A 27,785-nucleotide genomic window follows, 5' to 3' on the forward strand; every position below is an offset into this window, starting at 1 on the left:
TCTTGAGAATGTATCTATTCAAAAATTGAATTAATATTTTGAAGATGTCCATGCTGTTCAATGTAATCTACAGATTTAAGGCAATTTTTAATTCAATTTCTCACTGCATTTTTGAAAAAGTATAAACAGCAATACCAAAAGTATGTAGAATATCAAGAGAAAATAGAATCCTCAACAGTCTTCCAAAAAAGAAATGATGCTGAAGGCATTACAGTTCCTGATTTCAAAACATATTACAAAGCTACAGAATTAAAACAATTTACTATGAATATAAAGGTTAAAAAGTAGAATAATAAAAGAGAATGAAGCACATATATAAACTGTCATATATATGGTTATATAAAGAGCTGTTTGCATATCTATAATTATTGCAGTGTTTTTATTGAAAGCCAATATCTAAAAGCAATGCAAATTTGTCACCAAATCATTCAGTAGAAATAATTTGCAATATAAAAATACTGGAATATCCTTCAGGATTTAATAAGCAGAAAATATTCTTAACAACTATAAAGATAAAGCTTGATGATATTATGCAAAATGAAATGAGCCAGTCACACAAAGTCAGAGATTGAATGAGATATATGTAGCAGTTACATCTTAAAAACAGAAAACGGAGTGGTGTTTGAAAAGCACCAGGAAAGGCCGGGCGCGGTGGCTCAAGCCTGTAATCCCAGCACTTTGGGAGGCCGAGACGGGCGGATCACGAGGTCAGGAGATCAAGACCATCCTGGCTAACACGGTGAAACCCCGTCTGTACTAAAAAATACAAAAAAAAAAAAAAAAAAAAACTAGGGGAGGTTGGCGGGCGCCTGTAGTCCCAGCTACTCGGAGGCTGAGGCAGGAGAGAATGGCATAAACCCGGGAGGCAGAGGTTGCAGTGAGCTGAGAACCGGCCACTGCACTCCAGCCCGGGCGACAGAGCGAGACTCCGTCTCAAAAAAAAAAAAAAAAAAAAAAAAAAAAGAAAAGCACCAGGAAATGAAAAAAATTGGTAGTTGTTCAATGTGTATTGAGATTTAGCTTTGTGAGAAAAAAACATTCTAGGGATATGTTGCATAGCATTGTCAATATAATTAACATGTCTAAACTGAATATTTAAAAACATTTGATTGTAAATATTGTTATGTGGTTTTGACAAGTAAAAATGAACAATAATACTTAATAAAGTTCTGGTAAGTTTTTAAATTATCAAGTCCAAAATTTCTCCCCATACAAAAATAATATAGATTCATAAAGAGAGGCTTAAACTAGTAAAATTATTATGGCTGCTTACCTAGAAAAGATTAAACAACCATTCACAACAAACCTACAGAAAAAATAGAGTCATAAAAGATACGGAAATAATATTTATACAAGCAAACACAAAGATAACTATGTTGGCAACAGATATATGAACGATTAATATTTGATTTTCCTCCACCCATTGAAGTACAGACTTCAATGTTGTCATACAAAATTATAATATAACCTAAAACATCAAAACACAATTAACTGCTATGAGGTGGCATATTCTAAAATATATAACACAGAAACATAAAATTGTAAAACAACACTAAACATGCAACGTAAAGCTTATTGGACACTATAATCAATATATTTATGAAAGAAATGTTAGAAGAAAAATATAAGGAAAAAGTAATACAGAGATTACTTGAAGACAACAAAAACTAAGAACTTTACCAACTTTGATGTTATGAAAAAAAATTCTAGCTGGGCACATTGGCTCACACCCGTAATCCAAGCACTTTGGGAGGCCAAAGCTGGCAGATCACGTGAGGTTAGGAGTTCAAGACCAGCCTCACCAACATGGAGAAAGCTCATCTTGACTAAAAATATGAAATTAACTGGGCGTGACGGCACATGCTTGTAATCCCAGCTACTCAGGAGGCTGAGGCAGGAGAATCGCTTGAACCCAGGAGGCAGAGGTAGCAGTAAGCCCAGATAGTACCACTGTACTTCAGCCTAAGCAACAGGAGTGAAACTCTGTCTCCAAAAAAAAAATCTAACAAGTAATACTTTATTTAAAATTATTTTACTTCAATAACAAGATAAACATACTTTCCAAAATGAAAAGTGAGGGAGTTCATCACCACTAACACACTCCTATAACAAATGCTACATGGTGGCCAGGAACAGTGGCTCATGCCTATAATCCTATAGCATTAGGAGGCCAAGACAGTCAGATCACTTGAGACCCGGCGTTCAAGATTAGCCTTAGCAATATAGTGAGACTGCATATAAATAAAAAGAAATCCTAAGATGAGTCTGTTATATTGAAAAATAAAATCTGAGGCCTGTAATCCCAGCACTTTGGGAGGCCGAGGCGGGTGGATCATGAGGTCAGGAGATCGAGACCATCCTGGCTAACATGGTGAAACCCCGTCTCTACTAAAAATACAAAAAAATTAGCCAGGCGTGCGCCTGTAATCCCAGCTGCTCAGGAGGCTGAGGCGGGAGAATGGCGTAAACCCAGGAGGCTGAGCTTGCAGTGAGCTGAGATAGCGCCACTTCACTCACTCCAGCCTGGGCGACAGAGCGAGACTCCGTCTCAAAAAAAAAAAAAAAAAAGAAAAAAAAGAAAAAAAAAGAAAATCATGCTGGACAGCATCATAAAATCCCAGCACTTTAGGAGGCTAAGGCAGGCAGATCACCTGACGTCAGGAGTTCAAGACTAGCCTGACCAACATGCTGAAACCCCGTCTCTACTAAAAATAGAAAAATTAGTTGGGTGTGATGGCTCATCCCTATAATCTCAGCTACGTAGGAGGCTAAGGCAGGAGAATCGCTTGAACCCGTGAGGCGGAGGTTGCAGTGAGCCGAGCCGAGATAATGCCACTGCACTCCAGCCTGCACGGCAGAGCAAAACTCCATCCAAAAAAAGAAAAAAAGAAAAAATTATATATATATATATATATATGTATAGAGAAAGAGAGCTCTCTGTTAAATGTAAATATAGAGACACACACAGAATTCTATTATAATGATGGTACATAAAACCCTTAAACAACTTCTGTAAATATAAAAACCAAGACTAAATCTGCAGACATTTGTTAACAGATACACAATATATTTATAATATCAATAACAAACTGGAAAATATAAAGCTATAGATTTTTGTATTCAATTGAGGTTGTCATATTAACATGTATTGTTTTAACTTTAAGATGTTTTATTTAATCTCCATTTTTCAAAATGATTATATTTCAGGATGATTGCATTATATTTATACAAAGTATGTGAAACAATAAAAAATAATAAACGCATGTCACAACAAAATTAAAATAAAAATTAAGGCAGTAAAACAGGAAACGAGAAAAAACATATCAACAAAAAATACATAAAATAATAATAAACAGTTAACAGTAACTTCATATCTTTAAAGCAATTACTTTAAATGTAAATTAAACAACTTAATAAAAAGAAATGTAGCCAGGCACGATGACTCACGCCTATAATCCCAGCACTTTGTGAGGCTGAGGCAGGAGGATCACATGAGGTTGGGAGTTTGAGACCAGCCTGGCCAACATGGAGAAACTCCATCTCTACTAAAAATACAAAAGTAACTGGGCATGATGGCACATGCCTGTAATCCCAGCTACTCAAAAGGCTGAGGCAGGAGAATCATGTGAACCTGGGAGGCAGATCTTGTGGGGAGCCAAGATTGCGCCATTGCACTCCAGCCTGGGCAACAAGAGCAAAACTCCATCTCAAAAAAAAAAAAAAAACAAAAACAGAAATGTAATTATGTAATCCCAGGACTTTGTGAGGCCCAAGTGGCCTTATCATTTGATCTCAGGAGTTCAAGGCCAGCCTGCGCAACCCCATCTCTACAAAAAATACAAACAAACAAAAAGTCCAGCTGGGTGATGATGGCACATGCCTGCAACCCAGCTACTTAAGAGGTTGAAATGACATCATCTGAGTTTGGGAAGGTTGAGGGTGTGGTGAGCTGTGATAAAAGCCACTGCAAACTAGCTTGGTTAACAGAGTGAGATCCTATCCTAAATAAATAATTAAATTTAAGGGGCAGGGGAGGTGGCTCACGCCTGTAATCCCAGCACTTTGGGAAGCCAAGGCGGGCGGATCACGAGGTCAGGAGATCGAGACCATCCTGGCTACACGGTGAAACCCCATCTCTATTAAAAATACAAAAAATTAGCCAGGCATGGTGGCGGGTGCCTGTAGTCCCAGCTACTCAGGAGGCTGAGGCAGGAGAATGGCATGAACCTGGGATGCAGAGCTTGCAGTGAGCTGAGATTGGCCACTGGCACTCCAGCCTGGGTAAGAGAGCAAGACTTCGTCTCAAAAAATAATTAATTAAATCTATAAAAAGAATAAGAAACAAGATGTGTGAGAGGATTAAGTAAAAAAGCATACAATATGCTGTCTATAAGAGACTCATTTCAGCATTGAGTCAAACAGGGTGAAAGTAACATAATGGAAAGAATCTATATTCCATGCAAATAGTAACCACAATTATGTGAGGTGGTCATAATTATATTATCCATAATATGCCTTAAGTCAAGTACTAATGTGAGACAAAGATTGATATGTAATGTTCAAATGGGTCAATTTACCAGGAATCTATAACTATCATATATATTACAATATATATATAAATATCATATAATATATGAGACATATATCCAAAATATATGTAGCAAATATTGGCAAAGTGAAACAGAAAATACATAGCAACGCAATGATTTTAGACACCAAAATCTCATTTTAAATAATAAATTAAAAATTCAGATAAAAGATCGATAAGAAAACAGGAAGCGTAGACAACATTATAGATTCTATTAATTATTTTGCACATAGAGGAATACCTGAAAGTGGATAACTTATAAAGAAAAGTCAGAGTGATAGAGTAAGATTCTGTCTCAAAACAACAACAACAAATAAACTCAAGACCAAAATCATACACTACGAGTATTCTGACCAAAACTGAATGAAACTAGGAAAAACAGGCAAATCCAAAAATATATAAAATAAAACACATGGGACAGGCATGGTGGCTCATGCCTGTAATATTAACAATTTTGGAAGCCAAGGCAAGAGAACTGTTTGAGCCCAGGAGGTTGAAACTAGCCTGCACAACATAGTAAGACCCTGTCTCTAAAAAGGGATTAGAAAAATAAATAGACATAAACCACACTCTTCAATACATACTTGCTGAAGGGTCAAAAAATTTTATTTTTTTAACATGTCAATACAACCTGCAAGTGTGAACAAATTTCATATAATCTTTATAAAATCCTAATAGCACAGAGTTTTTAAACAAATATGTTGTTCAAAACTTTTAAATTTGATTATAAACTATAACTAGCCAAACACCCCTGAAAAATAGGTATTATACTTCCTGATTTCAAAACATATTAAAAGCTACAATCCCAAAAGCAATGTGATACTAACACAAAGACAAACAGAAGAAAAAAAACAAAAGAATAAAGAGCTCAGAAATAAAAGCTTCTGTATATGATCAAATGATCTTCCACAAAGTTACCATGAGCACACAATGGAGAAAAAATAATCTCTTCAAATAATAATTTTGAAACCTGGATACCTACACTGATAAAGCTGGATTGTTTCTTTGAACTATATACAAAAAGTCTTTTAGGGCCACACACAGTGGCTCACACCTGTAACCCCAACACTTTGGGAGGCCAAGGTGGGCAGACTACCTGAGGTCAGGAGTTTGAGACCAGACTGGAGAACATGTTGAAACCCTGTATCTACTAAAAATACAAAAATTAGCAGAGCATGGTTGCAGATGTCTGTAATTCCAGCTATTCGAGAGGCTGAGAGGCAGGAGAATCACTTGAACTCAGGAGGTGGATGTTGGAGTGAGCCGAGATGATGGCACTGCACTCCAACCTGGGCAACAGAACAAGATTACATCTTGTAAAAAAAAAAAAAAAAAAAGAAAGAAAATTACATATATATATATATACACACACACACACATATATATAGGGGTGTGTGTATATATATATATATTTATATGATACTTAGAAATAAAAAATAACAATTCCCTTATAAAAAATATAGGGGAAAGACATGAAATTGGTCTTGGTACCATTTTCTTAGCTATGATATTAAACGCATGAACAACAGAAAAAAGAAAATAGAAATTTAACCACACCATACTTCAATATTTCTGCACATCAAAAAAAAAAAAAAAAAAAATCAAAAGAGTTACAATGTCTCTCTTCAAAGGAAATTGGTAAAATATTTGCAAACTGGTAAAACTATTTGCAAATCACATGTGATTGGCCCAAAGTGGTGGCTCGCACCTGTAATTCCAGCACTTTGGGAGACCTAGGCAGGTGGTTCACCTGACATCTGGAGTTCGAAACCAGCCTGACCAACATGAGGAAACCCTGTCTCTAAAAATACAAAAAGTAGCTGGGTGTGGTGGCTCTTCCCTATAATCCCAGCTGTGGGGAAGCTGAGACAGAAGAATCACTTGAACCCAGGAGGCAGAGGTTGCAGTGAGCCGAGATCGCGCCATTGCACTCCAGCCTGGGCGACAAGTGCAAAACTCAATCTCAATTAAAAAAAAAAAAAAAAAAAACAAGCATAGTGGCTCACACCTGTAATCCCAGCACTTTGGGAGGCCGAGGTGGGCAAATCGCCTGATGTGAGGAGTTCAAGACTAGCCTGGCCTACATGGTGAAACCCTGTCTCTACTAAAAATACAAAAATTAGCTGGGCATGGTGACACATGCCTGTAATCCCAGCTACTTGGGAGGCTGAGGTGGGCAAATCGCCTGATGTCAGGAGTTCAAGACTAGCCTGGCCTACATGGTGAAACCCTGTCTCTACTAAAAATACAAAAATTAGCTGGGCATGGTGACACATGCCTGTAATCCCAGCTACTTGGGAGGCTGCGGCAGGAGAATCGCTTGAACCCAGGAGGCGGAGGTAGCAGTAAGCCCAGATCCTGCCATTGCACTCCAGCCTGGGCAACAAGAGCAAAACTCCATCTCAAAAAAAAAAACAACTCCAGTGGTATCTTTTATATAGTAATGTAAAATACAATCCTAAAATTTACATGAAACTTCAATAAACTTTGAATAGCCAAAGCAGTCCTGACAAAAAAGAACCGGGAGGATGTCATACTTAATAATCCCAAACTGTATTTCAAGACTATACTAATAGAAACAGGATGAATTATGCAGAAAAATGAAAAAACAAATGGAACAGAAACCACTACTCTCACATATTTTAAACATGGTAAAATAAGAGAACTTAAAAAATAGTTTAACATAGGTTTATTTTTGTTGTTTTTTTTTAACTTTGAGACGGATTTTCTCTCTTCTCACACAAGCTGAAGCGCAATGGCACGACACCTGCTCACTGAAACCTGCTTCCTTAATTCAAGTGATTCTCCTGCCTCAGCCTCCCGAATAGCAGGCATTACAGGCGTGCACCACCACGACCAGGAAATTTTTACATTTTTAGTAGAGAACGAGTTTCACCATGTTGGCCAGGCTGGTCTCGAACTCCTGACCTCAGGTGATCCACCGCCTTGGCCTCCCAAAGTGCTGGATCTACTGGCGTGAGACATTTGCCCAGGCCTAACACAGAGTTTTATAAAATTATGCAGATATTTATGGTTCCCCTGAAAATATGAAAATATAGATTTTCTTGAAACTATTTTCTTTGGAACACAGCTTCCCAAAATCTATTTTAAGGACTGGTTTTCTCCTTAACCTTTGGACCTCTTCTCATCTGTGTTGTCCATTGTGTTCACTCTCACCTACCTGGGGGTTTGGCTACCATCTTGTGTCTTTTCATATTCCAGGGCTCTTTTCCTTGCTCCAGACAGGTGATCAAATCTGGCTTAGGGACACCAATACCTGTTTTATTAAAAATAAGTAACATGAATGTTGCTCATATTCTTCAAATAATGTGCTCAGTAAAGAGAACGTAATAGAATATTCTAGTATATTAACCCGAAAACAATAACTTCTAAATATTTAGAAAAATGGGCTGGGCACGGTGACTCATGCCTGTAATCCCAGCACTTTGGGAGGCAGAGGAGGGTGGATCACTTGAGGTCAGAAGTTCGAGATCAGCCTAGCCAACACAGTGAAACCCCATCTCTATTAAAAATACAAAACTTAGCTGGGCTTGGTGGCACACGCCTGTAGTCCCAGTGACTCAGAAAGCTGAGGCTGAAGAATCTCTTGAACCCGGGAGGTTCAAGTGAGCCAAAATTGCACCATTGTACTCCAGCCTGGGCAACAGCAACACTCCCTCTCACAAATATATAAACAAATAATTAATAGTTTAACTACTCAGTACCAATGAATCAAAAGCTGGTGCCGACAATTACATGTTAAGATATGGGCAACAATATTTTATGTCACTAAATTTTGAAATTGTCACTAATGTAGAATAAAAAATACAGGTCTGCTCAGGAATGTGGAAAGTTCAGATCAAGGTGAACTTCAAGATGTTTATCTTAAAGAAATCCTTTTCTACACTGACAAATTCCCAAGATTTTCTTCAAAACAGTGATGTGAAACTCATTTATGCAAAGCATCAATTACCAAAAAACATTCTACAACAACAACAACAAAGAAAAATGTAGAGTATCTTAGAATTGTGGATTGAAGTTATTCTCACCCAGGAAGACCAGGTTTCTGTAGTTCTCTAACATCACATCCCTATATAAATTCTGCTGTGCAGTGTCCAGGAATTGCCACTCTTCTGGAGAAAATTTTATTACCACATCCATGAATGTCAATGGTCCCTGAAAAACACACGTACACACACACACACATCAGGTGGCCAAGGGCAGAATTTTTAATTTGACTAAAGGTGAAATGAGAGTAAAGAGAACAGGTTCTGACTTATAAGAATGACTAAATCATCCAATAATTTTTTTTTTTCTTTTTTAAGACAGAGTCTTGTACTTGTTGCCCAGGCTGGAGTGCAATGGTGCAATTTCAGCTCACTGCAACCTCTGCCTCCTGGGTTCAAGCGACTCTCTTGCCTCAGCCTCACAAGTAGCTGGGATTACAGATGCCCGCCACCATGCCCAGCTAATTTTTGTGATTTTAGTAGAGACGGGGTTTCACCATATTGGTCAGGCTGGTCTCGAACTCCTGACTTCAGGTGATCCATGAGCCGCGACCTCCCAAAGTGCTGGGATTACAGGCGTGAGCCACCACGCCTGGTTGAAAATAATTTTCAACACAGAAATACTCTCTTATGTATTCTCTAACTCTGAAAAAAGAGTGGAATAAGATCCACAACATCAGTGTATATATGATATTTTTCTGGATAATAAAGTATAAAAAGAAGGCATGTATAAAAAAAGTATAAAAATAAATAAAGTATAAAATTAAAGCATGTATTCTGGATAATAAAGTATAAAATTATAAAAAAGTATAAAAGCATAAAAGTAAAAAATTAAGCCTGTATGTTTTTGAGTGTGATGTTAACATCCTAGACAATGAGTTCTGTGTATTTTTGAGATGAAAAAGACATGTTGAGTTAGAACCTACCTATCAAATTTTAATGTGTACAATAGACTGGAGATCTTGTAATGGAGATTTTTTTTTTTCCAGAACATCTGGAATAAAGTCTGAGCTTCTGAATTTCTAACAAGCTCACCAGTAATGCCAATGATTTTGGCCTAAAGAAGATTTTATCAAACATTCAGTATGTTGAAGAACCTGTATTTTTCCCAGTTTTTCTGGACTACAAAAGAAGATGAAAGTCTTTATTTTCCAAGGACAGATATATGCAAAAAACCCTAAGAAGAGCAGCTGACAGATTAAATTTGATAGTTTATACACATCAGCTGCATAAAGATACTTAATAATGAAGAGACTCAAAAAAAAAAAAAAAAAAGACCTTTACAAAAATTAGCCTGGCATGGTGGTGGGTGCCCGTAGTCCTAGCAACTTAGAAGGCTGAGGCTGGAAAATCGCTTGAACCTAGGAGGCGGAGGTTGCAGTGAGCCAAGATCACACCACTGCATTCCAAGCTGGGCAACAGAGTGAGACCCTGTTTCAAAAACAATAATAATAAAATAAAATAACAAAGAAAAAAATAATTAACTCTATAGTAAAAAAAAAAAAAAAAATCTGTCAGAGAGCGCTTATCCAAGTGAATCATAAACATCAACAGCAATAGGACAAATTTTTATGATGTGCTGATACACACAGAAGAACACAGCATCACTGCTGAAATACTGTTCCCAAAAAGTAAATTATAGGCTGGTCAGCAGTGGTGCCTCCCAGCATGGCAACAAGAGTGAAAATCCATCTCAAAAAAAAAAAAAAGTGGCCGGGCGCGGTGGCTCAAGCCTGTAATCCCAGCACTTTGGGAGGCCGAGACGGGCGGATCACGAGGTCAGGAGATCGAGACCATCCTGGCTAATATGGTGAAACCCCGTCTCTACTAAAAAATACAAAAAACTAGCCGGGCGACGAGGCGGGCGCCTGTAGTCCCAGCTACTCGGGAGGCTGAGACAGGAGAATGGCTTGAACCCGAGAGGCGGAGCTTGCAGTGAGCTGAGAGCCGGCCACTGCACTCCAGCCTGGGCGGCAGAGCAAGACTCCGTCTCAAAGAAAAAAAAAAAAAAAAAAAAGTAAATTACAGGCTGAATGTAACCAAACAGAAACATCAGTTTCATTTAAAGTTCAAGATACAGATATTTCCCATTTTCTGTAATTTTTAGTAGTGATTTTAAGGAGTTTTTTTTGAGCACCCTAGAGAGGAGTTATCTCCTGATAATTATCTTCTGAACTTTCTGGGTAATAAATCTTTTTTTTTTTTGATACGAAGTCTCGCTCTGTTGCCCAGGCTGGAGTGCAGTGGCCTGATCTCAGCTCACTGCAAGCTCCGCCTCCCGGATTTACACCATTCTCCTGCCTCAGCCTCCCGAGTAGCTGGGACTACAGGCACCAGCCACCTTGCCCGGCTAGTTTTTTGTACTTTTTAGTAGAGACGGGGTTTCACCGTGTTAGCCAGGATGGTCTCGATCTCCTGACCTCGTGATCCGCCCATCTTGGCCTCCCAAAGTGCTGGGATTATAGTCTTGAGCCACTGTGCTCGGCCCTAAATCTCACCTTTTTTTCTTGAGACAGAGTGTCACTGTATCACCCAGGCTGGAGTGCAGTGGCATAATCACATCTCAGTGCAACCTTCACCTCCTGGGTTCAAGTGATTCTCCTGCCTCAGCCTATCGAGTAGCTGGAATTACAGGTGTGCGCCACCATGCCTGGCTAATCTTTGTATTTTTAGGAGAGACAGGGTTTCGCCATGTTGGTCAGGCTGGTTTTGAACTCCTTTTTTTTTTTTTTTTTGAGATGGAGTCTCGCTCTGTCACCCAGGCTGGAGTGCAGTGGCGCGATGTCAGCTCACTTGCAAGCTCCGCCTCCCGGGTTCCCACCATTTTCCTGCCTCAGCCTCCCGAGTAGCTGGGACTACAGGTGCCGCCACCGCGCCCGGCTAGTTTTTTGTATTTTAGTAGAGACGGGGTTTCACTGAGTTAGCCAGGATGGTCTCGATCTCCTGACCTCGTGATCCACCTGTCTCGGCCTCCCAAAGTGCTGGGATTACAGGCTTGAGCCACCGCGCCCGGCTGGTTTTGAACTCCTAACCTCAGGTGATCCACCCTGCTCGGCCTCCCAAACCACTGGGATTACAGGCCACTGCGCCCGGCCCTCATCTTCTTTAAATAAGCATGTCCTTAATCCCGTTCTGCTTAGTGCTAATGGTGAACACAAATGGAGCCTCAACATTACCTGCTCTCCATCTTTACTAAGGATTCCAGCTTTTCCCCAATAGAAATCTTGAGTATCCCCACCTTCTCATGTTCCACAGCCACAAAGGAAACATTTTTAATACTGCAGATCATAAATTATGATTAGAATCCTGCATGGCATATAAAAAGCCATGATGTTGAGAATTTAGAGAAGGTTCTAAAAAGAAATATTTTTCAGTGACCCTTGACTATCAATGAAGTTTTTGAAAGTAGTTAAACATTAGGGAGGAAAAACACAAGAGAAGTTAAAGGTTTGCAAGTACTAAATGGATGGAATTCCAGAAGGCAGAGTGGAGACAGCTCTTGATCTGAGACATGTTTAGCTTAAAAAAAAAAAGAAAGAAAGAAAAAAAAAGGCGTATTTTTTCCCCTATCTCCTCCTTCTCTGGGACACCTTTTCAGTTGAGATTCTCTGGACAAATTACACCTGCATCTTGAGAATATGCCTTTAAAGGTGTCAGCACCACCTGTTTACCTGCTACCTCCACACCCACAGGCAGAAGTACCAAGACCCACTGAAAAAGTCCACCCACTTCTGTCCTTTATAACATGAAAAATTCAGGAACAATTAGTTGCTCCATGATGAAACATGTTTCTCCTTTCCTGTCTTCGGTGCCCTTCCCTGCCACAGATACCAACAATCTCTACTACAGTAATAAAAATATGGGCCACACTGCCCTGTCCACACCAAACCCAAACAGAACAAGACCTATGATCACCCTGTAGAAAACAGCTGAAACTGAACTCTCATGAGTGTATCTTCAACCCCTCATACTTGATTTTGGTCTCACCTTAGAGTCACATGAGGCACTTAATTAAAACAACATGGATGTGTCCAAAAATAAAAGGAACCCGTGGAAAGGGCACGAGCAAAGATATTTCTGTGAATTGGCAATGTAATTTGAGTATCCACATCTAAGTAATCCACATCACTTACAATGGCAGAAACTGTAATAACTTTTGCACCAAACTAATAGAACCCTGGGTTTATAACCACTTAGCTAAGCATTGCCTCTCAAGCTTTAATGAGCTTATAAACCACTCGGTAATTTTAGTCCCTCTCTATGTAATGTGATTCTGCAGGTTTTCAAAGGGTACATGAATGTGTGTTTTAAATAAGTCCCCTGTCAATGCTGACGATGCTCCCATAGGCTCATCATTAGCATTTGTTAGAGAAGCAGGCACAGCACAGAGTCCCTTACACTTGGCACTCTTGTCAAAACACAAATACTTCTGGCACAAATGAAGACAACTAATCTCCATCTTAAGTATCAAATTCTTTGCTGGTTCTTTAAAGTTTACAGAAGCAATAAAAGGTAGCAGTGTCTGAATAAGCCTGCATTTGGAAAACATATACACATGTACTAATGCAATGTTTACTAAGCAGGTACTATGTGCTCAAGAGTATGTTGCAGAGCACTGCACTAGAAATAACACATTATGTGATTTAATCCTCATAACACACTGGGAGTTGGTACTAAGTGTTTAATAATTCCCACCATTAGGTGAAGGGCCCAGCATGTGTATTTCACCTTTTGTTTGTGTTCTTGGTTTTTTAAAGAAAATGTATAGAATAAAAGCTAAATGTACACAAATTACCTGAATAGAGAAAAATTGAATGCAGTTTACAGAAACTTTTACTGTTTTTACATATTTTTTTGTGTGTGACTAGTAGAGCAACTACTGAATCTCCAGGAATAGAAAACAAGATGCTAAATGGAATCTGCAAGCACTGATTTAATAGAAAATTTAAAAATTAAGACCTTAAAATATATACTTTACTTTTCCCATTTATCTCCTTTGGGGTTCAGAAAATTGTGAGCACCAGCTTTAGAAACGCAGCAGGATTCACCAGCCAAAACTCTCATCTCTTCCAATCAGTTCTGTAAGGCAAGACTCCAGAGCGGGGCCAGATCTAAATAAGACCCCCAAATAGAATGAATCTGAACAGAACTGGGGTAGGGAGTGGACCTTATGTAGAATTCTGTTATCTGTGCCACTGGGGTATTTCCAGTTCTGTTTTCCTAAGCTTGCCTAAGAGAAACTTAAACCTCAGAGTTTGTATAATTTTTTTTTTGGCCACTGCCCTGTCAATTATATAATGCATATTAATAAGCAATTTAAATAATTAAGGTTCTCTAGGGTAATTATTATAAGATAAATATGTATTCTTAGCAGGTAATAGAAACGCATATAATAATACCCTTCTGTTCATAAATATCCCTCCAGGTGATGATATAAGTTACCACAATATAAAGAAAGTGGCCCAAATAAAGCGCAAGGTTTTTTGCACACATCTCTTCAATGAATCAACCATATGATGCTTAATTCAACCCTTTATTCAGTTGCTAGTCTAGACTAAAAGTTCCTGGATGGTTCCTGGATGACTGCTTCATCTATTTTTCTAATGGCCATGTAAAATAAAAGCAATTAGTTGATTTGTTTGAGTCTCCAGACATCCTGGTTGTTTTTCACCCAAGCACCAGAAAACTGGAGAAACTCTCATCTGGGTACCCACCAAAGTTATCTCTTGTGTGAGGGGAGGAGAAGACACAGGATGACTCAATTTTTACACTGAGACAGAAGCAGAATTAGCCACTTCTGTTACCCTGGCACAGTTCTGCTCTGGGCATCCTCAAATGTCTCAAAGACACCTAGCTGACTGTGAGAGTTCCCAGTGACCCTGGGCTGATGGTCCAGTGATAAGCCAGGCAGGAGAGACTCAGGCTACTTCTAAATAAAAAATTAAACTGCCCTGAAGAAGCTCCAGAACCTGGATCACCTGTCCTGATTTATCTAGCTCTTAGGTAAGAGGAAGAACAGGAATAGTCTCCTCCAGTTCCACATTTTACAGGTAGGTATAGTTGTGGTTATGGCTCTGGATACATCATCACCTTGATCTCTCACGCTGAAGATGCTTGTTCACACTCATATATTCTGCCATCAGATTCTATTTACACCTGGTGCCCCTCACATAACTGTGGCAGGTAGCACTGGACAAGATCTGAGAAGCTGAAAATATCACATTCCCAGAGGGGAACTTTAAGATGTCTATGTTGACATCTCACAATGCAGAAAATGTCTCTTGTTGGTTTTCTCTACATTCTCAATTCAAAGTCTGGCCTTATCTTGTAAATTCCAGGAAGAGGCCAGACCTTATTTGCAGATTCTAGGTGGGATCAACCTGGCTCTTCATTCTTGGGTGTTACAGCACGCAGAGTACAATCAAAGGAAAGATCCCCTTACAGAGGCTGCTTTAACACACTAAGATATGTCTACCTAAAAGAAAAAAAAGCTAAGGCAACATGAATATAAGTAGACAGTTTATTTGGGCAAAGCTTGAGGATTGTAACTTGGGAGCACACCTTCAAGTTGCCTGTCATCTACATTTTGATTAGGGACAGTTACAAGTCGATCTGAAAAGGCAAAAAAAAGAGGGACAGAGAGATGACGGATATAAAGTTGTTTACCAGAAATTTTTATTATATTTACAGAAATGACATTGATTATTGTTTGGATATACATCATTAAAATTTAGAGCATGGGTTATAGTGTCCAGTGTGGCATTATTAATTTATAGTTACTGGTGGCAATAGCTAACAGTTTTAAGAGATAAAAAAGAAAAAACTCTTCATTCAGGGCCAGGTGCAGTGGCTTATGCCCGTAATTTTCCAGCACTTTGGGAGGCCGAGGTGGGTCGATCACCTGAGGTCAGGAGTTCAACACCAGCCTGGCCAACATGGTGAAACCCCTTCTCTACTAAAAATACAAAAATTAGCCAGCTGTTATGGCACATGCCTGTAATCCCAGCTACCTGGGAAGCTGAGGCAGGAGAATCCCATGAACCCGGGAGGCAGAGGTTCCAGTGAGCAGAGATGGCATCACTGCACTCCAGCCTTGGCGACAGAGCAACACTCCGTCTCAAAAAAAAAAAAAAAACCAAAAAAAAAAAAAAAAACCAGTTCAAAGATGGGAGAAAGACAAAATTGTGTTGTCATTTTAATGTCTCTATGAGTTTGACAACTAAAAGGACTTGCATTCCTCAGATGAAACTTTTTTTGGTTCCCAAATCTCAAGACCTAGATTCAGCATTTGCAGCTGCAGCAGGTGTTACTTGCACATTTGTGGGTATCTTAACAATAAGAGGAGAGGGAAAGTGGAGATTCTCATGTCTACATACCTACTCAACACTCACATGTTACTCTGGGTTTCTGGGTCCCCTGGTCTCTGAATCAGTTTCAGGTCTAAAGACACAAGAGTCATTGAAAGAGGTGAAATGGTTCATTGATATCCTGTGAAGTTTGTAGAACTCTGTGAGTTGACTGGAAGCCTGAGAGGAAAATTCCCCTGTAGAGTAAAGCTTGGTTGGCATCTTAAATGTTTATATCATGTCTGCTAATTCTAGACAGTGTGTGGAAAATATAATTAAAAGAAAAATTTTCTCCAGCCCCAGAAAACTACAAAATGATAGAACAGAAAGAAAACTGTTTTATTAAACAATTTAACCTGAATGTGACACACATCATAGTCAATCTGCTTAAGAGACTGCCAAGACAGAAAGACAGTCACCATAGTTGGTGCACAAGTAAAAAAAATTTACAGCACCATGTCATACGTAGTTCATCCTAAATTCACCTGGCAATTAGCAAGGCCAACAGTGTATGCTTATTGGTTATATTCAATGACAAAATAAACTTTTCTCATCTTCATAACAGGAGGTAATTCTGCAACATGAAGCCAGGTGCCTGCTGAAGGTAGGCTCCCACTCTCCTACAGAAATGGTTGAATAGGGTGTTATCTTTTTGTCTATTAATATTTTAAAGCAGGCCAGGTGCGATGGCTCACGCCTGTAATCCCAGCACTTTGGGAGGCCAAGGCGGGCAGTTCACAAGGTCAGCAGATCGAGACCATCCTGGCTAACACGGTGAAACCCTGTCTCTACTAAAAAAATACAAAGAATTAGCCGGGCGTGGTGGCAGGTGCCTGTAGTCCTAACTACTTGGGAGGCTGAGGCAGGAGAATGGCGTGAACCCGGGAGGTGGAGCTTGCAGTGAGCTGAGATCGCACCACTGCACTCCAGCCTGGGCAACACAGTGAGAGTCCTTCTGAAAAACAAAACAAAAAAACAAAAAACAAAAAATTTTAAAGCCATGGCTCTTTAACTGCTTTAGCACTGGGCTAGAGCACCCTGCTTGCCCTCTTCTGATGGCCAGTGTCCTCTCTTGACTCCTACCATCAGCCATTGACACATAGGCCACAACACAAAGCTCACAGCTGGCAGCTCATATCTTACATGAACCCCAATTGCCACAGCAGCACTCCAGTGTCACATCAGACAGTGAAGCCTGAGCTGCAGGAGGAGAGTCTGCAGGCCTCCTGGGTGAAACTGCATCTTCACAATAATGAGAATGGGAGCAGTGTTTCAGCCTCAGTTTCTATTTATAATGGTGACATGAAAAAAATACTGCTGATTTCCAGCATGAGTCGGGATAGAGATAGGTCTAAGAGTTCTCCCTGTGACAGCCCACCTCATTCACAGATACCATGGGATGTTAATAGGGCTTCTGAACAGAAACCCAAAGGATTCGAGCAAAAAACAGCTCTCCATCTGAGCAAGATTATATCGAGAGAAAATAAAAAGTTAAAAGCATCTTTAAAAACAAAACTCAGATTAGATATAATATTGATCAAGTCCACCAGAAAATATTACCCTAAAAAAAAAATTATCTTTAAATATCCAAAGTGCACAACTATTCTCAACATGAGAAACTTGAGCATTATAAAGACATAGGACAGGCCAGGCACAGTGGCTCACGCCTGTAATCCCAGCACTTTGGAAGGCTAAGGCAGGTGGATCACCTGAGGTTAGGAGTTTGAGACTAGTCTGACCAACATGGTGAAACCCTGCCTCTACTAAAAACACAAAATTAGCCAGGCATGGTGGCTCATGCCTGTTATCCTAGTTTCTTGGGAGGCTTAGACAGGAAAACCACTTGAACCCAGGAGGCGGAGGTTGCAGTGAGCCCAGATCATGCCGTTGCACTCCAGCCTGGGAAACGAGTGAAACTCCGTCTCAAAAGAAAAGAAAAAAGAAAATATTAAAAACAATTGCAACAAAAACGAAAATTGACAAATGAGACCTAACTAAACCAAAGAACTTCTTCACATCAAAGGAAACTATCAGCAGAGTAAACAACCTACAGAATAGAATAATGTATTTGCAAACTATGCTGCTGACAAACATCTAATATCCGCAATCCATAAAATTCTTAAATTTACAAGGAAAAACAAACAACTTTATTAAAAAGGAAGCCAAGAAGATGAACTGATGCCTTTCAAAAGAAGGTATACAGGTGGCTAACAAGCATATAAAAAAATACTCATCATTAATCATTAGAGAAATGCAAAGAAAATACATAATGAGATACCATCTCACACAAACCAGAATGGCTATTATTAAAACATCAAAAAATTACAGATGCAGGGCTGGGTGCACTGGCTTTTGCCTGTAATCCTAGCACTTTGAGAGGCTGAGGTGGTGGATCACTTGAGGCCAGGAGTTCGAGACCAGCCTGGTCAACATGGTAAAACCCCATCTCCACTAAAAATAGAAAATATTAGCCATGCATGGTGGCAAATGCCTATAATCCCAGCTATTCAGGAGGCTGAGACATGAGAATCGCTTGAACCCAGGAAGCAGGACGTGGAGGTTGCAATGAGCTGAGATTGCGAGATTGTGCCACTGCACTCCAGCCTGGGCAACAGAGTGAGACTCTGTCTCAAAAAAAAAAAAACAGATCATGGCAAGGTGGTGGGAGTGTAAATTAGTTCAACCATTGTGAAAAGCAGTTTGGTGACTCCTCAGAGAACTAAAAACAGAATTAGCATTTGACCCAGCAACCTCATAATTCAGTGTATGCCTCAAGAAATATAAGTTATTCTGCCATAAAAACACATGCACACTCATGATCACTGCAGAACTATTCACAGTAGCAAAGACATGAAATCAACCTGAATCCTATCAATGGTAAACTGGATAAAGAAAATATAATACAGAGAAGGGCAGTGGCTCATGCCTGTAATCACAGCAATTTAAGAGGCTCAAGACTGCCTGAGTTCAAGAGTTTGTGAACAGCCAAGGCAACATGGAGAAACCCCATTTCTACAAAGTATACTAAAGGAAAATCAGCTGGGTGTGGTGGTGTGCACCTGTAGTCCCAGCTACATAAGGGGCTGAGGTAGGAGGATTGCTTAGACCCAAGATGTTGAGGCTGAAGTAAGCCAAGATCGCACCATTACCCTCCAGCCTACATGACAGAGTAAGACTCTGCCTCCCCTTAAAATAAAATGAGAAGGCCGGCCGTGGTGGCTCATGCCTGTAATCCCAGCACTTTGGGAGGCCAAGGAGGGCAGGTCATCTAAGGTCAGGAATTTGAGACCAGCCTGGCCAACAGAGAGAAATTCCATCTCTATTAAAAGTACAAAATTAGCTGGGCATAGTGGTGCATGCCTGTAAGGCCAGCTACTCAGGAGACTGAGGCAGGAGAATCACTTGAACCCAGGAGGTAGAGGCTGCAGTGAGCAGAGATTGCGCCATTGCACTCCAGCCTGGGCAACAAGAGTGAAACTCCATCTCAAATAATAATAAAACAAGAAGAAAATAAAATAGAATATTTATATAAAAAGAAAAATATAGTACATAAATATCATGGAATACTGTATGGCTATAAAAAAGAACAAGATCATGTTTTTTGCAGCAACACGGATGAAACTGTAGTCCATTATCCTTAGAAAACTAATGCTGAAAGAGAAAAGCAAACAAATGTTCTTTTTCTTTTTTTCTTGAGACAGAGTCTAGCTCTGTCACCCGGGCTGGAGTGCAGTGGCTTGATCTCGGCTTATCACAACCTCTGCCTCCTGGGTTCAAGTGATTCTCCTGCCTCAGCCTCCTGAGTTGGGATTACAGGCATGTGCCACCACGCCTAGCTAATTTGTGTATTTTTAGTAGAGACGGGGTTTCACCATGTTGGTCAGGCTGGTCTCAAACTCCTGACCTCGTGATCCACTCGCCTCAGCCTTCCAAAGTGCTGGGATTACAAGTGGGAGCCACTGTGCCCAGCTGAATGTTCTCATTTCTAAGTAAGAGCTAAATAATAAGAACACATGGACACAAACGGGAAAACAACAGACACTGAAGCCTACTTGAGGGTGGAGGGTGAGAGAGCAAAAATTTAAAAAAAAAAAAGTTTGGTGTTATGTTTAGTACCTCTGTGACAAAATAATTTACATTGAAGTTTCATGACACAACTTTACCTATACAGTAAACCTGCACCTGTACCCCTAAAACAGAAATAACAGTTAAAAGAAAGAAACTCAATGGGTAGGGAAGAGTGCAATGTAGGCAGGTCTGGCTTGTGCTACTTATTTCTGGGTCCACACAGCAGGTGAGATTATGGACAGGTGGCCCAAAACCCCAAGTTGGTGGAGAAAACAGGTTGCTGCTACAGATTCAGTGTCTGGGGGTAGGGATATGCCAAAAGATTTGTAGACAATTTTATGGGATTTTGGCAAAAAACACTAGGATCACAAATGCCATGGTTAAGTTTTTGAGGGTGGTGCCTAGTCCTGGGAGTGGTGTGCAGTGTCTAGTGGGCATAACTGTGAGTGGGTGGGAATCCTGTGGTGGCAGCTGTGGAAAAATGGGATCATCAGAGCTCATATTCTTTTTTTTTTTTTTTTTTTTTTTTGAGATGGAGTCTCGCTCTGTTGTCCAGGCTGGAGGGCAGTGGCACAATCTCAGCTCACTGCAAGCTCCGCCTCCCAGGTTCATGCCATTCTCCTGCCTCAGTCTCCTGAGTAGCTGTAACTACAGGCACCTGCCACCGCACCTGGCTAATTTTTTGTATTTTTAGTAGAGACGGGGTTTCACTGTGGTCTCCTCTCCTGACCTCATGATCTGCCAGCCTCAGCCTCCCAAAGTGCTGGGATTACAGGTGTGAGCCACTGCGCCCGCCAGAGTTCCTATTCTCCAAGTTTTCAGTCCTCTCTCACCCTAAGAGGAGATATGGAATCAGAAAAATGAGCAGTGTGACAGCCTGTGTACCGGAGAGCAGAGCCTCTCCTTCCCACACACCCAGAGTTTTATTCCAGGCCAGGCCTCCGTGATATTTTTTCTGGCACCAGATTGTTTGTTAACACCAAACAATTCTGCAACACCAACTCACTCACTGTCTGACATTTGAATTCTGAAACCACCCAGAGTCAGCACAGACCTTGATTCAGGGCTCTGTCCCACAATATTGTCCTTACTGCAGATGCTGCAGATGCCAATCACAAACTCCATGGGCCCACCTATATTTCTTTTTCTTATTCTTTTCTTTTTCTTTTCTTTTTTTTTTGAGTCAGACTCTCTGTAGCCCAGGCTGGAGTGCAGTGGTGCGATCTCGGCTCACTGCAACCTCTGCATCCAGGGTTCAAGTGATTCTCCTGCCTCAGCCTCCCGAGTAGCTGGGATTACAGCCACACACCACCACGCCCAGGTAATTTTTGTATTTTTAGTAGAGACAGGATTTCACCATGTTGGCCAGGCTGGTGTTGAACTCCTGACCTCAAGGGATCTGCTTGCCTCAGCCTTCCAAAGTGCTGGGATTATAGGCATGAGCAATCATGCCAGCCCCATCCATATTTCTGAGCTACTGTTTAAAAATTGGGGACTTCCAAAATCCCCCTCAAGTTCAATAATTTGATACAGCTATTCAGACCTCAGTAAAACACTGTAGTTATGCCAACCAGTTTATAATAAAAAATACAACCCAGGAAATGGCAAATGGAAGAAAGATGAAGCATAAAGATAATCCTGGTAAAGAGATGTTATTAATAAAATTCTCTATCCTTTTTGTGCTTACCTATCACAGCCAGACAGACTCTGCAAATCTTTTTCTCATAGAAAAATCAGCTGAATTTGTCTTTAGTGGTCAAAATAGAATACTTGTTATCCAAACTTCACTTATCTTCTTCCAACAGCTCCTGAACTTTGAGCTATTCTCAGTCTGAGCCAACATAAACCCCATTTTATGTCCCTTCTAAGAACATGCTGACTTCATGGCAAAATATTCTCTGATCCAGAATCTGATTTTTCACCCTCCATTTGCCATTCCCCTCCTATCTTCTTTCTAATCTTATTTGCTCCTTCCTATGAAAGAAAGCCCTTGTCTGCCTATCCTTTGCAATCCTTAAAGATATTATAGTTGGTACTTCCACCTGCTACAATACTCCTTTAGAATTTAAATTTACAAAAATCTGACTTTATTTCTCAAAGTCTAGAAACTGCCTCAATGCAAGAATAACTTTATCTTCAGTGAGATCATTTCAGCCCCATTCCATCTTAATCTTAACTGTGTCTGCCTGAGGGTCCCCAGCTTTTCAGGGCTCTGCGGCTTCTCTCACGATAAAAGATTCTTCCATGGCCCAGGTGAGCAGGCTGGGAAATCTGCAGGGGAAGTTCCCCAGGAAGAACTAACTAGGCCTTTAATAACCTCCTTTTGCAGCCTCAACATTAGCCTTAGCTTGGAGTAACTGTGCTCAAGCTTCAATTTTTGTCAGTTATTTACTCAGTTTTTAAAACTAAGTGTTTGAAACATCCAGCAAAATTACTGAAACACAGTGTTCATATCAGGGAAAAAAATTTTAAGGTGCTTACATTTCATACTTCAACAAGAAAACCCAAAGTATCTATTCCTTTCAGACAATAAATGTATTATTATTTGCATTAAAAATTATGTAGTAGGCTAGGTGTGGCGACTCATGCCTGTAATCTCAGCACTTTGGGAGGCCGAGGCGGGTGGATCACGAGGTCAGCAGATCAAGATCATCCTGGCTAACAGGGTGAAACCCCGTCTCTACTAAAAATACAAAATATTGGCCGGGCGAGGTGGCAGGCGCCTGTATTCCCAGTTACTCAGGAGGCTGAGGCAGGAGAATGATGTGAACCCGGGAGGCGGGGCTTGAAGCAGTGAGCCAAGATTGCGCCACTGCACTCCAGCCTAGGTGACAAAGCGAGACCCCATCTCAAAAAAAAAAAAAAAAAAAGAAAATTATGTAGTAAACAATTAGTCATATGGGAACACTCCTAAGAGGTACCAAGTTTCATCTTATAATATTTAGCGTTAAAATCAGAAATCAAGATCACAGGCTACAGAACAAAAATATTCACTGTCAGAAATTTACCTTGCAAAAAGAAACGAATCTATGCAACTCTACAACGCGGAAACACTGCACTATGCCACAAGTTCTTGCACTTTCTTACTGGAGTCAGGTTTTTTTCCTGTCTTTGGGGATACTATTTTTTTTCACTAATCTTAGAGAATCCAGGTGGCAGAAATGGTTTCTGTTTTGCTCTCAATACCATCAGCTGATTGGGTGACCAGCTATGTGTCTCCAAGAAATGGAAGCTGGGTTGGGTGAAGACAACCTTAATGTCTAAATGTTAGCTTTCAAAGGAAGAGTATGCCAGGAGATGCCTCTCAGTCCCAGGGCATCCACCTCCTCCCTGGAGAGGATATACTCCATACCTCAAGTTGTCCTATGGGAGAAAATGACCCAGGAGCTGATACTACCTAGATAGTGTAGCAGACATAGACATAGTGGGTATCTTGGTAGAGATACCAAGTATATACAGAGTACTAAAACTCAGGAACAGAAAAACACTAAATGGTTGCTGCAGACACAAAACCCCATAAAGTTTCCAAAAAAAAACTGACCCCAAAACGTTTTCATAAGATCTCTGCGGCCGGCGCAGTAGCTCAAGCCTGTAATCCCAGCACTTTGGGAGGCCGAGGCTGGCGGATCACAAGGTCAGGAGATCGAGACCATCCTGGCTAACACAGTGAAACCCCGTCTCTACTAAAAAATACAAAAAACTAGCCGGGTGAGGTGGTGGGCGCCTGTAGTCCCAGCTACGCGGGAGGCTGAGGCAGGAGAATGGCATGAACCCGGGAGGCGGAGCTTGCAGTGAGCTGAGATCTGGCCACTGCACTCCAGCTTGGGGCGACAGCGCGAGACTCCGTCTCAAAAAAAAAACAAAAAAAAAAAGATCTCTGCACCTAGGGAAGATAAAGAGAAAGACACACAAAGATTTATTTACAATGCATTGTCAGGGAATTATTCTTTGCTTTCTTCTAAAGGAAAATACTTAAAAACAGAAAACAAATCTCTTTTAATGTTCCAACCAATGCACTGTCAAAAAGAAATGATTAACTAAAATACATTATCAAGAATGTACACCAGGCTGGGCGCAGTGGCTCACAGCTGCAACCCCCAGCACTTTGGGAGGCCAAGGTGGGCAGATCACCTGAAGTCAGGTGTTCGATACCAGCCTGGCCAAAATGGTGAACCCTCATCTCTACTAAAAATACAAAAAGTAGCCAAGCATGGTGGTGTATGCTTGTCATCCCAGCTACCTGGGAGGCTGAAACAGGAAAATCACTTGAGCCTGGAGGCAGAGGTTGTGGTGAGCCACAGCACTCCAGCCTCGGCAACAGAAGGAGACTCAAAAAAAAAACAAAAAGAAACAAAACAAAAAGCACACTAAAAAACAAATAGTGGCCAGGCGCGGTGGCTCACGCCTGCAATCCCAGCACTTTGGGAGGCCGAGGCAGGTGGATCACCTGAGGTCAGGAGTTCAAGACCAGCCTGCTCAACATGGTGAAACCCCGTCTCTACAAAAATAGCCGGGAATGGTGGCATGCACCTGTAATCCCAGCTACTCAGGAGGCTGAGGCAGAAGAATCGCTTGAACCTGGGTGGCTGAGATTGCAGCGAGCCGAGATCATGCCACTACACTCCAGCCTAGGCGACAGAGCGAGACTCCGTTTCAAAAATAAAAAAATAATAATAAGTTAATAATCTGAATTGGGGAGGAAAAGTTAGCATTTGGACTTGTCAGAATGAGCTGGAAATTTGGTATTTTACTTTAAGCCACAGTTAGGCTGGAGAAAAGGAGGACTGGAGGTACATTTGAGACCCTGCTTGAAAAAATATGTAAAAAATGCAAGGCATAGCCAGACACAGTGGCTCACGCCTGTACTCCCAGCACTTTTGGGAGGCCGAGGCAGGCGGATCGCGAGGTCAGGAGTTCGAAACCATCCTGGCCAACACAGTGAAACTCCCTCTCTTACTATACATACAAAAAAATTAGCTTGGCGTGGTGGCGGGCACTTGTAATCCCAGCTATTTGGGAGGCTGAAGCACAGGAATCGCTTCAACCCGGGAGGCGGAGGTTGCAGTGTGCGGAGAGCACACAACTGCACTTCAGCCTGGGCAACAATAATGAAACTCCGTCTCAAACAAAAAAAAAAAGGAAAAGAAAAACTATGCAGAGCATAATCAGTCCTCTGTGGAGTGTGAAAACAGTTAAGTGACAGGTGGCTCACTCCTGTAATCCCAGCACTTTGGGAGGCCAAGGCGGGCGGATCACGAGGTCAGGAGTTCGAGACCACCCTAGCCAGCATGGTGAATCCCCAGCTCTACTAAAAATACAAAAATTAGCTGGGCATGATGGCGGGAGCCTGTAATCCCAGCTACTCGGGAGGCTGAAGCAGGAGAATAGTTTGAATCAGGAAGGCGGAGGTTGCAGTGAGCCGAAATCGTGCGCCACTGCACTCCAGTCTGGGCAAAAGAGTGAAACTCCGTCTCAAAAAGAAAATAGTCAAGTGACATGGAATTAGGCTGACGTGGAAATCTACTCTCTGGATTCCTACTTTAAAACACAAAATCTAACTCAAATGCATTATTTTTTTTTAATTACTACATTAGAGGAAACGAAATTCAGTCTTAACCAAATATAAACAACCAATTAAGCTCTGATTACAAACCAGGAAATTTGTATGCTCAAGGTGGAAATTAGGAAACTATGTAACTGTGCCTGATTACTGAATTTGGGTTTTTTCATGATGCACCTTATAAAAGTCTTTTGTTCAAGCCCCTCCAATGGACCACAAACTACAACCCATAGCGGTGCTCTATAATTTTTGAACAACTCTAATTAAATTCTTTAATATTTTTGCGGTGACTCCCATAAATTTTTAAAAGAAGAAAAGGGGACTTAGGAACTCCCGTGGTCCCTGCACAATCTGGGAGAGACGCTGCGATGCAGAGCTGCCCAGAGAGGGCTCCAGGCCAGGGCACAGTCACTGCGCAGGGAAGAGACAGGATGGCCCAGAAGCCCGGCTGTCAGCGCAGCCGCCATCTTATGGCTGACGCGGACTGAGACAGATTGGGGCTAGGAGAACTCGGGTCGCAGAAGGGCTGACTGCGGAGAGGCCTGAGTCCCGCCACAGCCACTTCCCACTACTTCCAACCAGCCCTTCCCCTCTTTCGGGATGTGGGACCCCGCGCTCTCACCATTTCTAGGCTTCCAGGGAGTCCTGGCCTCTTAGCTGTGGATATCCCAATACCTGTAGGTCACGAGGCCAGGGAGACCAGGAACTCCCGCTGCTGCCAAACACAAAGGCTCCGCCAAATCCCGGAAGCCGCCCTGTCTGCTTCACCTAGGGTCTGATTGGACGATTCTTAGCCAAGCATCCCTGATTGGATGTCGTTTAAGGCCCCGCCCATTCAGGCCCGGAGTGCCTGAAGACGTGCTCAGATGCCCAGTTCAATGAAGAAAGAGTGACAGCCCAGCCTGCAGCCTTTTCAGGTAGGGCTTCCTCCATGAGATGAGCCAGGCCCACCCCAGAGGAGATTTGCCATTAGCTTTGCGTATAAGGTCATATACATTTATAAGTAATGTACTTACTATATGGCTATTCACAAAGGAAAAGAATAGAATAACAATTATATTTAAATTTCGGCTTTTATGACTGTCAGGCCTCTAAGCCCAAGCCAAGCCATCGCATCCCCTGTGACTTGCACGTATATGCCCAGATGTCCTGAAGTAACCGAAGAATCACAAAAGAAGTGCAAATGCCCTGCCTCGCCTTAACTGATGACATCCTCCCACAAAAGAAGTGAAAATGGTCGGTCCTTGCCTTAAGCGAAGATATTATCTTGTGAAATTCATTTTCTTGGCTCATCCTGGCTCAAAAAACTCCCCCACTGAGCATCTTGTGATCCCCCACTCCTGCCTGCCAGGGAACAACCCCCCTTTGACTGTAATTTTCCTTTACCTACCCAAATCCTATAAAACGGCCCCACCCTTATCTCCTTTCGCTGACTCTCTTTTCGGAGACAGCCCGCCTGCACCCAGGTGAAATGAACAGCCATGTTGCTCACACAAAGCCAGTTTGGTGGTCTCTTCACACGGACGCGCAGGACAATGACCGTCCTGGCTTCAGTTCTTTAAGGAGGCAGCTTAAGTTTTTTTTAAAAAAAGACAATCCTCTGAAATAAAATATGAGCCACATGTGAATTTTAATTTTTTTTTCTTTTTTTTTCTTTTTTTGATATGGAGTCTCTCTTGCCCAGGCTGGAGTGTATTTGAGCAGTCTCGGCTCACTGCAACCTCCACCTCCCAGGTTCAAGTGATTCTCCTGCCTCAGCCTCCTGAGTAGCTTGGATTACAGGCACCTGCCACCACACCCAGCTAATTTTATATAGTTATTAGAGGCAGGGCTTCACCATGCTGGCAACGCTGGTCTTGATCTCCTGACCTCAGGTGATCAGCCTGCTTCAGCCTCCCAAAATACTAGGATTACAGGCCTGAGGCACTGCTCCTGGCATTGGTCAAACTTTAAAAATAAAAAAGTAGTATTCAAGACCATTTCAGCCCTTCCTCAAACTAGCACACTGTCAGTTCACGGGTTTCTACTGCTCTGAGCAAACAAGGTCAGCCAGATTTAGGCTGTGTAAAACAGATTCTGTATCTCAGTGGGAGCAGCTGTAAAAGCACCTGGCAATGGGCATGGATATAGGAGGGATGAAAAATTGCTATGGCCAGGCACCGGGGCTCCCAACTGTAATCCCCCCACTCCAGGAGGCCGAGGTGGGTGGATCACCT

The 27,785-nt window shown here is 41.4% G+C and overlaps 1 protein-coding gene and 1 pseudogene across 1 annotated transcript in view; both read right to left on the reverse strand.

Annotated features, from left to right (window-relative positions):
- LOC104671909 (zinc finger protein 91) overlaps positions 1 to 27,785 on the reverse strand; it is a gene marked incomplete at its 3' end in the record, with an annotated part of 193,822 nt that overhangs the window by 48,901 nt on the left and 117,136 nt on the right. The window lies entirely within an intron of this gene.
- Positions 1,488 to 26,036, reverse strand: LOC115892370 (annotated as a pseudogene).

This window comes from Rhinopithecus roxellana, chromosome 12 (assembly GCF_007565055.1).
Source record: "Rhinopithecus roxellana isolate Shanxi Qingling chromosome 12, ASM756505v1, whole genome shotgun sequence".
NCBI lineage: Eukaryota > Metazoa > Chordata > Mammalia > Primates > Cercopithecidae > Rhinopithecus > Rhinopithecus roxellana.